Source organism: Grampus griseus (genome assembly GCF_964374135.1).
Source record: "Grampus griseus genome assembly, chromosome: 11".
NCBI lineage: Eukaryota > Metazoa > Chordata > Mammalia > Artiodactyla > Delphinidae > Grampus > Grampus griseus.
In genome coordinates, this window is record NC_139005.1 from 61,041,687 (window position 1) to 61,054,018 (window position 12,332).

The window sequence follows — 12,332 nt, forward strand, 5'->3', positions numbered from 1 at the left end:
TACCCCATCTTTCCTTTTATCTAGAACCTCTTCTCTTTCTTCTGCACCTAGTCAACTCCTACTCATCCTTGAGATCTCAGCTTCAACATCATTTCTTCAGAGAAGTCTTTCCTATCTAGTTTCAATCCCTCTGCATTGCATTGTGCACATGTGAAGCAGTGATTTTACATTTGTTTATGTATTATTTGATTAATGTCCATCTTCCCATTAAACTGTGAGTCCATGAGGGCAGGGACTGGGTTTTGCTCATGACCATAGGCTGAGCATACAGCACATTAGTAAATACTCAATAAAGACTAAGTAAATGAGTACACACTTTGAAGCCAGCACTGTTCTAGATGCTCACTTTTGATTCTTTCAAAGGTACAATAAGATCAATATTATTATTTCTGTTTTACTGATGTGATGACCTTAAATCAAAAATTCTTTGACTTTCCTCCTTCCAAAGGGTGGAGCCTAATTCCCCTCCCACTAAACATAAGCTGACTCAGTGACTCACTTCTAATGAATAGAACACAGCAGAAGTGACAGTGTCATAAAAGGCATTGCACTTTCTCCGTGCTCTCTCTGGAGTCACTCCCTCTGGGGGAAGCCAGCTGCCATGTCATTCAGACACATCAGCAGCCCTATGGAGAGGCCCACACAGTGAGGAACTGAGGCCTCCTGCCAACAGCCACGTCAGTGAGTGAAGTGGACCCTTCAGCCCCAGTCAGTGAGTCTTAGGTGACTGCAGCCCTGGCCAACATCTTCACTACAACCTTATGAAAGACCCTGAGCCACAGCCACCCAGCTAACCCACTCCCAGATTCCTGACCCACAGAAACTATATGAGAGAATAAATGTTTGCTGTTTCAAGTTACTAAGTTTGAGGATAATATTGTTGTCACACAACAATAGATAAATGAAAGAACCAAAGAGGGAAGTAAAGTACAGCAAGTTTAAGTAATTTGTTCAAGGTGATGTAACTAGTAAGTGGCAGATCCAGGATCCAAACACAGGTGGTGGGGCTCTAAAGCCCCTGATCTCTGTACCACACCATGCTGCCTCCTAAAGATGCTTAGTGTGGCAAATGCAAAATCATTTGACTGTGCTATTATAAAATCTTTGCAGATTGGTTCATGTTACAGTTTCGGGAGGTTGCTTTCTGGATTTCCAAAGAAGCTGCTGACTGGAAGAATTTCTGAGAGAATGCTGGGCAAAAAGGCAATACTAATGAAGAAGTGTACTGTACTATTTAAAGAATTTCTGTGAAGACATTTTGTTGGAAGAGTAGATTGAAGCAAGTTTGTTATAAAGTAACTTTTTAGAGATAAAAAACTTTTTTCTTTAGCTCATTATTATAGTATTATAAAAGAGTTTTCCGAGTGTGAATGGATTATACTAGATTGCTCAATTTTAAAATATATTCAGTATATTTTTGTGTTCAATATTATGTATTATACATCTTTAATATATGTGTATATTCAAATATTTATATTTAATATTTATGAAGGAATTACTGAAACGCATTATTTCTCTGAGATTTCTTAGTTACTATTCCAAAGGTCAAAATCTTGGAGTAGGCAAAGATTTCTTCAACAGGACACAAAATGCACCAATCTTAAAAACACAACCTTAATTAGCTATTGTAAGCTATTTACATACCTGGTGCCCAGAAGTCTTCCAGTCTATGCTGATAAGACCCAATATCTTCATCCCATCACCCTGGAATGACTCAATTCCCTTTCTCCTTCTGTTCCTTCCATTTTCCTAATCAAATTAATAAAACAGTCCTTTCATCTAGTCACTCCACTAAGCATTATCATTAGGTCCCTCCTCAGGAATATTAGACTCCTTGAGCTAATTTAAGTAGGGGAGTCTCCTGGCACCCAAAAGCAGGAATATTGCTGGGCCTTGGCAAGCTCTAACTGGAGAGCTGTCTCTCCATCTCTTGTCTATGATTCCAACTTCATATCTGTGGAGTAGGTTTAATGGAAGAATCTCTATACAGTGGCAAAGAACATGGAACACTTTGGTTCTCCAAATAACTTTGCTTTTTTAGAGTCTCAGTTTACCCCGGAAGTAGAAAAAATCTAATAATGTCAAGTAACAGCACTTGGGTCTCTCTGGATAAATTAACCCATTCCAGTGACTGCTTTTAGAGCTGATTACTAAAATCTCAGTCTCCTGTTCAGTTCACATACCTTCTTTCCAAGGACAGTTTAGCTGTTTGTGATGTGGGGCCATTGGCCTTTCCATTTCTCTTTGTGGGCCTGCTTCTTTGTTCATGGGATGAGTGGATCCTGGGGAGAGAGTTCAGCCATGTGAGCACGCAAGCACTGGCACACTGGTGGTAACGATAAGGATACCAGGCAGTTTCAACTGGTCTTCGTTGCTACTTTACCTGACACTGGCAATAAAACCTGGCAATGTCTGTGGTAGGGAACAAGTTTTAGGAGACCCAATAAATAACTCCCCTCCCATTGGGAGGCATACATGGGAGTCAGGCTGAAGGAGACAGAAACACCACAGTAACTCCCTATGATGCCTATACTGGACCCAAGGGCCTACAGTGCTAAATGGAGCAGGCAGGTGAATGCCCCACCTTTGAATCAGACAGATGGACCCAGGCATGGTTCCTAACAGTGCTGATTCCTGTTCCGGGCCTGTGGGGAGATGTTGACCCTGCTTCCTTTCTCTTAACCAAGAGAAAGAAAGGGAGTGCTGAGCCAGGCACACGCAGTTCCTCCACCCAAACTCACCAATCAGGTAAGTCCCTTTGCCTCCCTGGAGGGGTAGTGAGTGAGACAAGAAGCCAAGAGAAATCTCAACCAAGGTCAAAAACAATCCAAATGTACAGATATGAATAGGAATACATTTTTATTTGATTTTATAAGCAGCATAATGAAAAATATGGAAGGATACCTGGTAGGTGATCCATAGGATTACCTGGTTTGGGGGGAAGCATCTGGGGGACAATGTGAAAAAAGTGGGGAAGAGAGTAGGGAGATAAGTAAAACCGGAAAGGAAAACTAACCACTAAATATAGTACGTATGCAGATGGTCAACAAGCACGTGAAAAGATGCTCAACATGGCTAATTACTAGAGAAATGAAAATCAAAACTACTGCCTCACATTGGTCAGAATGGCCATCATTAAAAATAAGAAATGCTAGAGAGGGTGTGGAGATCTTATAAATAAGATCTGCACTGTTGGTGGGAATGTAAGTTGGTACAGCCACTATGGAAAACAGTATGGAGGGGCCTCAGAAAACTAAAAATAGAGCTGCCATATGATCCAGCTATCCCACACCTCAGCATATATCTGGACAAAACTATAATTCAAAAAGGTATACACCCCTGTGTTCATAGCAGCACAATTCACAATAGCCAAGACATGGAAACAACCCAAATGTCCATCGACAGATGAATGCATAAAGAAGATGTGGTACATGTATACAATGGAATACCACTTGGCCATAAAGAAGAAATAATTCTACTTGCAGAAACATGGAATGCAACTAGAGATTATCATACTGAGTGAAGTCAGTCAGAAAGAGAAAGACAAACACCATATGATATCACTTATATGTGGAATCTAAAATATGACACAAATGAACCTATCTACGAAATAGAAACAGACTCACAGACATAAAGACCAGACTCGTGGTTGCCAAGGGGGAGGCAGGTGGGGGAGGGACAGAGTGGGAGTTCAGGGTTAGCAGACTATTATATATAGAATGGATAAACAACAAGGTCGTACTGTATAGCACAGGGAACTATATTCAATATCCTGTGATAAACCATAATGGAAAAGAATATAAAAAAGGAATGTATATATATGTATAACTGAATCACTTGGCTGTACAGCAGAAATTAACATAACATTGTAAATCAACTGTACTCCAATAAAAAATAGTATGTACGGTGTGATCATATTAATATACATTATTGCATTAAGGAGTGATATTCAAAATACTTCAACCTCTGTGGCATGATTAACACTTCACCAATTAAAGTGGACACCATAGAACTGGGGCAAGATCCCACCAAACTCCCCTGCTGAAGCAGATATTAACCTGAATCCAAGGGCGCCTAGGATAGGGATGAGGAGACCAGGGTGGTAGGATGGGATTCAGGGGAGAGGGTAGTAGACTTGGGAGGCTGAAGACAGTAGCTATTTACCAAACCAATTCAGAAGAATGTCAAAGTGTTGACAGCATGTGTAGCTCTATCAGTGCTTTCCAGTTGATAATATACTTACTCGTAAGTTAAGATCAAATTCTTAAAATATAACAGGAAAGTTTTCTTCCTGTGGTATGTTATCTAATTCAGCTGGCAATAGGCACGATTCACATGAAGAAAACCTGTAAACAAACCCTGGGTACTGAAGGATCCACTTCAAAGGCTCACTCAGGGGACTTCCCTGGTGGTCCAGTGGTTAAGACTCCATGCTCCCAATGCAGGGGGCCTCAGTTTGATCCCTGAAGGAAACTAGATTCTGCATGCACACCGCAACTAAGAGTCTGCATGCCGCAACTAAGGAGTATGCATGCCACAACTAAGAGTTTGCCTGCCACAGCTAAGAAGTCTGCATGTCACAACTAAAGATCCTGTGTGCTGAAACGAAGATCCCATGTGCTGCAACTAAGACCCAGAGCAGCCAAAATAAATAAATAAATAAATATTTAGGAAAAAAAAGGCTCACTCAAATGAGGAACGTTGATGCTTGGCTGTTGGCTGGAAACTCCACCAAAGCTGTGGATTAGGGCCTTGGCTCTTCTCAGGCTGCTTGAGCTTCCTTACAGCATTGGTGGTTGGGTTCTAAGAGCAAGAGTTTCAAGAGAACCAGGAGGTTGCCTTTTATAATCTAAGAGGTCATACACAGTGTCACTCATTATAGTCTTCTGGGCAGGGCAGTCACAAGGCCTCATCCAGGTTTAAGGAGAGGAGACATAGATTCTACCATTCCATCAGAGGAGTGTCAAGGTCATATTTAGAGAATATGGCAAGGGAAATATGGGAGAAAATACAATCTGCCACAGTGAATTTCTACTATATCTGTGATATCTGTGGTCCATGCTGGCATGAGTCCCAAAGGTTTCTGCTGTTTTTCCATGTAGGGAACAGGTTGTCAAGTATATCTGAAGAACTGGAGGAAGGAGGGAAAAGTTTAAAATTTATGGGTGGGACGTCCCTGGTGGTCCAGTGGTTAAGGCTCTGCGCTCCCAATGCAGGGGGCCTGGGTTCGATCCCTGGTCAGGGAACTAGATCCCACTTGCTGCAACTAAGAGGCTGCATGCTGCAAAGAAAAGATTTCCGCATGCTGCAATTAAAAGATCCTGCATACCGCAACTAAAGATCCTGCATGTGTCAACGAAGATCGTGCGTGCCGTAACTAAGACCCAGTGCAGCCAAATAAATAGATATTTTTTAAAAATTTATGGCAACCAAAGGAAGAAATAAAGCTAATATTTATTAAGCTCCTACTTAATAATATGGCAGGCATTGTGCGAGGCGCTTCCCATCAGATATCTTTACTGATCTTCACCACAGTTATATGAGGTAGGTTCTGTTATTACTACTTCATAGATGAGGACATTGAGGTAGAAGAGGTATTTAGCAACTTGTCCAAAGTTACACAAATAGTAACTGGTAGAGCCAGGATGGCAATACTGGTCTGCCTGACTTCAAATACTATGTTCTTTCTACTACACTGTGCCTCAAAGTTTAGAACAGAAATACAGTCTTCAAACTGTCCCAATTTTGTCTTCACTAGTTAATTTCGTTTCTTCTAATACATATATGAGATCTCCTTTTTCACTTCTCAAAAGGGTTAGAGTAAAATATTGCAAATAAGAGAAATATATAAATGGACTTTTTTCCCCCCTAAATAACCAACAAAGTCTTCTCAAAGAGCACATTAGGTAACTTCCTTATCAAGTTATGCCCAAGTTATCATTTGATAATGATCTTGTAGGCATTACCATCTGAGGGATTGTATACGAAACCCTAACTAATTATTAAGACTAATTATATTGCGAGTTAATGTAAATTTTAAGACATACAGTACAAATTAGAAGAGATCAGTATGGGAGTTTATTAAGTACAAAATGATGTGTAAATTGTGACAGAAACACAAGTGAAGCCCAGGAAGTTTTGCACAAATGTACTTTTGAAATATGTATTAAGGCTAAATATACCATGGGGTCCCTTTTTTAAAGAAAATGGACATTTCTGTTGCCGCAGCAGGGATTTCCCTATAGTGGGGGACAGACAATGGAAACCTCCCTGAGTAGTTCAGGAAGCACAGCCAGTTACTAACTAGGTGTGTTTAATCTGGGCACAAGAACCTTGGTTGCTATAATCAGGGAGGGTTTCACCCAGATCTTATTTATAATAAGATCTGGCATTGGTGATTTTACTTGGGGCTAAATATCAATACAAACATCCAAAGGAGTTATTGTAAATGACAGAGACTGCAAGAACTATGCATATTTACCATATTGTTAACCTAAGAATAAATGCGATTCAACCATAATACAGCATGTCTACATAAGGCTACAGGGGGGCTTTCGGCACAGACTTGGGAATGAAACTTCCTAGTGAGAGCTACTCTTTAAAATGAACAAATGATTGTTTAGAACAGGGACATGCTAAGTCACCTGAAGGAAACAGAATGGCTTCCAGGCTGGTAGGACTCTGCAGTGATTTAGTATTTTAAGAAAAAACTGGGTTCATCGGAGCTTAACAAAAATGGAGTCACTGAGGCAAATGTTGGTTGGATCTATGTGATCACCGCTCAGGAGAAGGGAGCCTTAGTCAGTCTTTCCACTGGTCCATTCCTATTCATTCATTCATTCACTGAGTGCCTGCTTGCCCAGGTACTATCCCACATGCTGGAAATATGGAAGTGAAAAAGTCAAAGTCCTCGTGGAGTTTACATTCTTGTGGGGAAAGCAGTCAATACAAAAAATAAACACACATACTAATAACACCAGATATGTGCTTCAAAAAGAGCTTAACAAGGTAGGAAGATAGAGAACAAGGGAGGTCATGGGGAAGGAATATGGCATTATTTTAGACTGAAAGGTGAAGAAAGGTTATCTCTAAGGAGGTGACATTAAAGCAGAAGTACCTGAGTAAAGTGAGGAAGTGAGCCATATGAAGACCAGAGGGGAAGACTTTTATGCAGACAGCACAGCAAATGGAAAACTCAGACGCTGGAACGAACTTGTGCGTTCAAGGGACAGAAAGGCAGCCAGTTTGGGTACTCATTCGTGCTGTTTGCCAAATGTCCTGGTTCTCTCTCATTCCAGGCACAAGGTAGAACTGCACTACCTGGTTCTTCTGTGGATGGGTAGGACAATGTGACGAATTCTGGACAGTGAGTCATGAGCAGAAATGACACAAGCCAGTTCTGAACACAGCCAATGCAAGACCCTCTAGATCTTTTTTCTCTCTCTCTGGCGTGATGATTGGTAACGCTCAAGACAGTGACTGCTCCACCTGCCTTGAATTGGGAGTGAGGAAGAAAACAGTGTGGGATCAGAAGCCTGACCTTTAATAGGCATGAATGTGAGCAAGAAATCAATTTGTACTGTGTCAAGGCTCTTGAGATCTGGAGTTATTTGTTACCTCAGTATGGCATAACTTGTCCTGACTCATAGTGTAACTGGTGGGGAGAAAGCTAGAGGAAGAGTATCAGATGAGATTTTAGGGATAAGCAGGGGAACAGATCATGTACAGCCCTGTAGACTATGATAAATTTGGATTTCATTCTGTGTGAAGGAAAAACCTTTGGAAGACTGAGCAGAGGAATGACATGACAGGATTTGCATTTTTAAAAGAATCATTCAATCATGTAGGGGAAGTCCTTGTTCATGGTAAATACTTACTGAGGTATTTAGCGATACAACTTGCTTTCAAATGGTTCAGTGAAGTGTGTGTGTGTGTGTGTGTGCGCACGCGCGTGCACACACATGCACGCATGCACAAAGGGTAAAATGGTAATTGGTGAATCTAGATGAAGGATTTGTGGGTGTTTGTTGTGCTTTTTTTCCCCCAACTTTTTTGTGGAGTCAAAACATTTGAAATAAGAAGTTGGGGGGAAATCACTCTAGGATAAAGTACAAGGTGAGACAGAGGCGAAGAAGACCATTAGGAGGCTGCTGCAGTTAAGAGATGAAGTGACTTGGGCTAGAAAGGCAACTGTGAGCAATGGGTGGATTTGAAATCCACTTTATTTGTGGGGCCAGCAGGATTTGCTGATTGGCTGTGTGATGTGAAGGAAAGACTGGAGGCAAGATGTCTCTCAGGTTTTTGTTTTGAATGAGTGGGAGACTGGTGATACCATTAACTAAGATGGGACAGCAGGGGAAAGGCCAGGTTTAGGGGATGGGAAATAGAGATCCTGTTTTGGACATGTTAAGGGTAAGCATCCACATGGAGACTGGGTTGGCAGTTGGATAAATGAGTTGGGATTAGAGAGAAGAGGTTGGCTGGAAATACAAAATTTGGAATCATCAGCATGTAGTGGCACCGTTACAGACCTGGACAGAATCCCATGGGAAGCAAGTGTAGGTGTAGAAGGCCAGGACCGAGCACTGGGGAACTGGAGCATGACTGGCTGGGAGGAGTTAATTTGATTTCTCTTGTTCTGATTCCATGCTTACTGAGCAACCACCTGATTATTACTTCCCACAGGAAGTAATAAAACAGGTCCATACATAAAGGAAAGACTGGTCAGATGGACTTGGAATATTCTAGTTCCTGGAACAGTTCTTATTGTAAATAAATTGATCATGCTCACAAGTTTGGTTTGACTCAGACCCTGAGACAGAGCCATTCTCAACGTGCTGACAAAATCTGATGGTGAGTCTGCATAAGAGGAAGCCAGGCCCAGGACTGAAAATTCCATGAGGAAATGAACGCCACACTGGTTGCTGGGACTTCCCTGGCTCATAGTAGCCTGCTAAGGGAGAACGTTTCCAGAATTGTTGAGAAAACCCCTAGCCAATTATAGTTAAGAGAATATTCCCTCTTTTGACTGTATCCTTTCTTCCACTGTAGAAGTACTGATCCATCATTGTGTATCTCACATCATTTTTCTTCCATTCTGATCTTGTGTTTCCTTAGGCCAGGATCCTTATTATTACTTGGGGTGCATTCTATGTGTTTGCTCTAAATCTATTTTTTTTAATTTTATCTCATTTGAATAAGTAGTATTCAAGTGGTTCAAAAATCAAAATGCCATAAGGTATACACTGAGAAATCACCTTTTCACCTCTTCCCTATGCATGTTCCCCCCTCCCCCACCAGTCACTGCCCCTATCCCATTTAGTTTGTGGATCCATCTAGAGTTTAGGTTGTTACCATCTCTTGCTGTTAACAGAACTGCAAAGTATATATATATACTTTTTCCAACTACAGTTGGAAGGGGATATATATATATATCCCCTTCCAACTGTAGTTTTTGTTTTCTCTGCTGTTCTGTGATGATAAGAAAAACATATTCTATTCCTTTTGGGAGGAGATGAGTAATTTCTGACAAAAGTTCAGGCTCGAGACTTCCCTGATGGCACAGTGGTTAAGAATCGCCTGCCAATGCAGGAGACACGGGTTCAAGCCCTGGTCCGGGAAGATCCCACATGCATCCTATGGGCAGAGCAACTAAGCCCGTGCGCCACAACTACTGAGCCTGCACTCTAGAGCCCGCGAGCCACAACTACTGAGCCTGCATGTCACAACTACTGAAGCCCGGGTGCCTAGAGCCCATGCTCCGCAACAAGAGAAGCCACCGCAATGAGAAGTCCATGCTCCGCAATGAAGAGTAGCCCCTACTCACCGCAACTAGAGAAAGCCCGCGCACAGCAACAAAGACCCAATGTAGCCAAAAATAAATAAATAAATAAGTAAATTAATTAAAAAAAAAGAGTTCAGGCTCAAATTGCATTCCTCTTCCCCGTCCCTTTTAGTCTAAAACATGCATACCCTAACATTTCCAGTGTAACATGGTTAAACAGCTCCCTGGCTAAAGCAGTTCAGAGATATTCAACTATTCAATGCCTATTGTTTTGGGAATAAAAATGGCTTGTGCTGACCCAGTGAGAAAAAAATGAGTTCATAAAAGTTATTGGGGAAAACGTGTTTGTGGGAGGTGGACTGACATGTAACTTCAGAAAACAATAATAAAAACCTCAGCTGAGAAGTTGTCCTCTTTTCTCTCCCATGGTGCTGCAGACTGTTTTCCAAAGATAGCTGCCTCAATATATATCTCATCCCACATGCTCTTCTTATAATGTGTCACTGACACTTTCCATTGAGTGGTGGGGCCTGTGTTCCCTCTCCTTGAACTTCAGCTGACCTGCACGACTGCCTCATCCAACAGGATACAGGGAAGGTTGTTCAGCGAAATCCAGGCAATTCCCAGAACCATGAAGGTAATAATATAGTGATTCCAATCAAGTAAATTTTGAGGTTATTCATTATGCAGAATAAAAACAGGAACATGGTCTTGACTTTTAATCATTTTTACATTTTCTTTGCTCTTGATTCTTTAATTTTTATTCAGATTTTACTTTAATTTCATCTATTTTTTGTTGCAGGTCACCTCAAATCCTTTGTGTAAGTGGGTTTAAGTATAACGTAATTACATTTGTGAAGTGCTCTTTTATCTAACCCAGTAATATAAACTCCCTAGTGTTATTCTGTAAATGACAAGGATGACCCATGAAAGCTTTATCACCATTTTTGAGGATTTTTTAATTAAAAGAAAAACGATTGCTTTGTGCAGATCTGTTCTACATTTTTTGCTTCTTTCCCCCGCAAACAGATCCTTTTCCATGAAAGTTTGATAGAAATAATTAGGAGCTCATCCATGAGGACCAGAGTTTTTCAACAGACATTTATTGGCTACTACCGTGTGCCAGATATTAGATGAGGTGCCAAACACAAAAAGACCCACTCCCAGATTACAAAGTGGCTCCTGGGCTAGTGATTATTTACAGTTATAAAATGTCTACCATATGCAAGGCACAGGCAAACATGGAAAAGTCTCTGAATGCCTTCAATGATGAAGTATTTAAAACAACAACAACAAAATAAAGCAAAGCTATCAAGTGACCTGACAGGCAATTTAAAAAAGTGAATGGAAAAAATTATACAACAATTTTACAGTACGTTTATTCTTTTTTTTTTTTGCGGTACGCGGGCCTCTCACTGTTGTGGCCTCTCCCACTGCGGAGCACAGGCTCCGGACGCGCAGGCTCAGTGGCCATGGCTCACGGGCTCAGCCGCTCCGCGGCATGTGGGATCTTCCCGGACCGGGGCACGAACCCGTGTCCCCTGCATCGGCAGGCGGACTCTCAACCACTGCGCCACCAGGGAAGCCCTACAGTATGTTTATATATCTATGAAATCTGTATAAGAAACAGAGCTAGGGCTTCCCTGGTGGCGCAGTGGTTGAGAGCCCGCCTGCCGATGCAGGGGCCTCCCACGTGCCGTGGAGCGGCTGGGCCTGTGAGCCATGGCCGCTGGGCCTGCGCGTCCGGAGCCTGTGCTCCGCAACGGGAGAGGCCACAGCAGTGAGAGGTCCGCATACCGAAAAAAAAAAAAAAATATATATATATACATATATATATATATATATATACACATACACACAAAGAAACAGAGCTAATACATTCTCTCCATAGTCACAGAAGTGAAATAATGTTATCACATATGGCATAAACCTTACAAAAATGAAATTATATTTAATATAAAAGATCATGAGATCTGCATGATGGAATATTACGGTTCTTAAATACATTATTAGTCATCGCTTTTTCAAGTTTAACTGTAATGAAATTTTAATCAGTTTTCCTAAATTTAATCTTGATCCAAGTGTTGTCACCATCTACTACCCATTAACCTTTGAGGAAAGGTGCATGAAGGTAGGAACCATACCTATTTGTTTACCATGGTATATTCAGCATCTGGCACATAGTAGGCACTCAATAAGAATCTGCTGAATTAGTAAACTGGAAACACATAATTAGATCAGATTAAAGATAACAGTTTTATTCAACAAGCACTCCCGAATACTTGGTATGAACACAGCACTGCCTGGGGTGTTACAGAGAACTACTAAAAGTAGAAGACACTGTCCTTATTCACAGCTAGGTGCACAGTATTATTTGCATTTATAAACCTTTAAGATAAAATATAAACATTAAAAAATTCATATTAGAAATAAATACAGTCGTCTCTCGGGATCCAAGGGGGGTTGGTTCCAGAACATTCCCCCCCTCCCGAGGATACCAAAATCTGTGGGTGCTCAAGTCCCTTATATAAAATGGCACAGTGTTTGC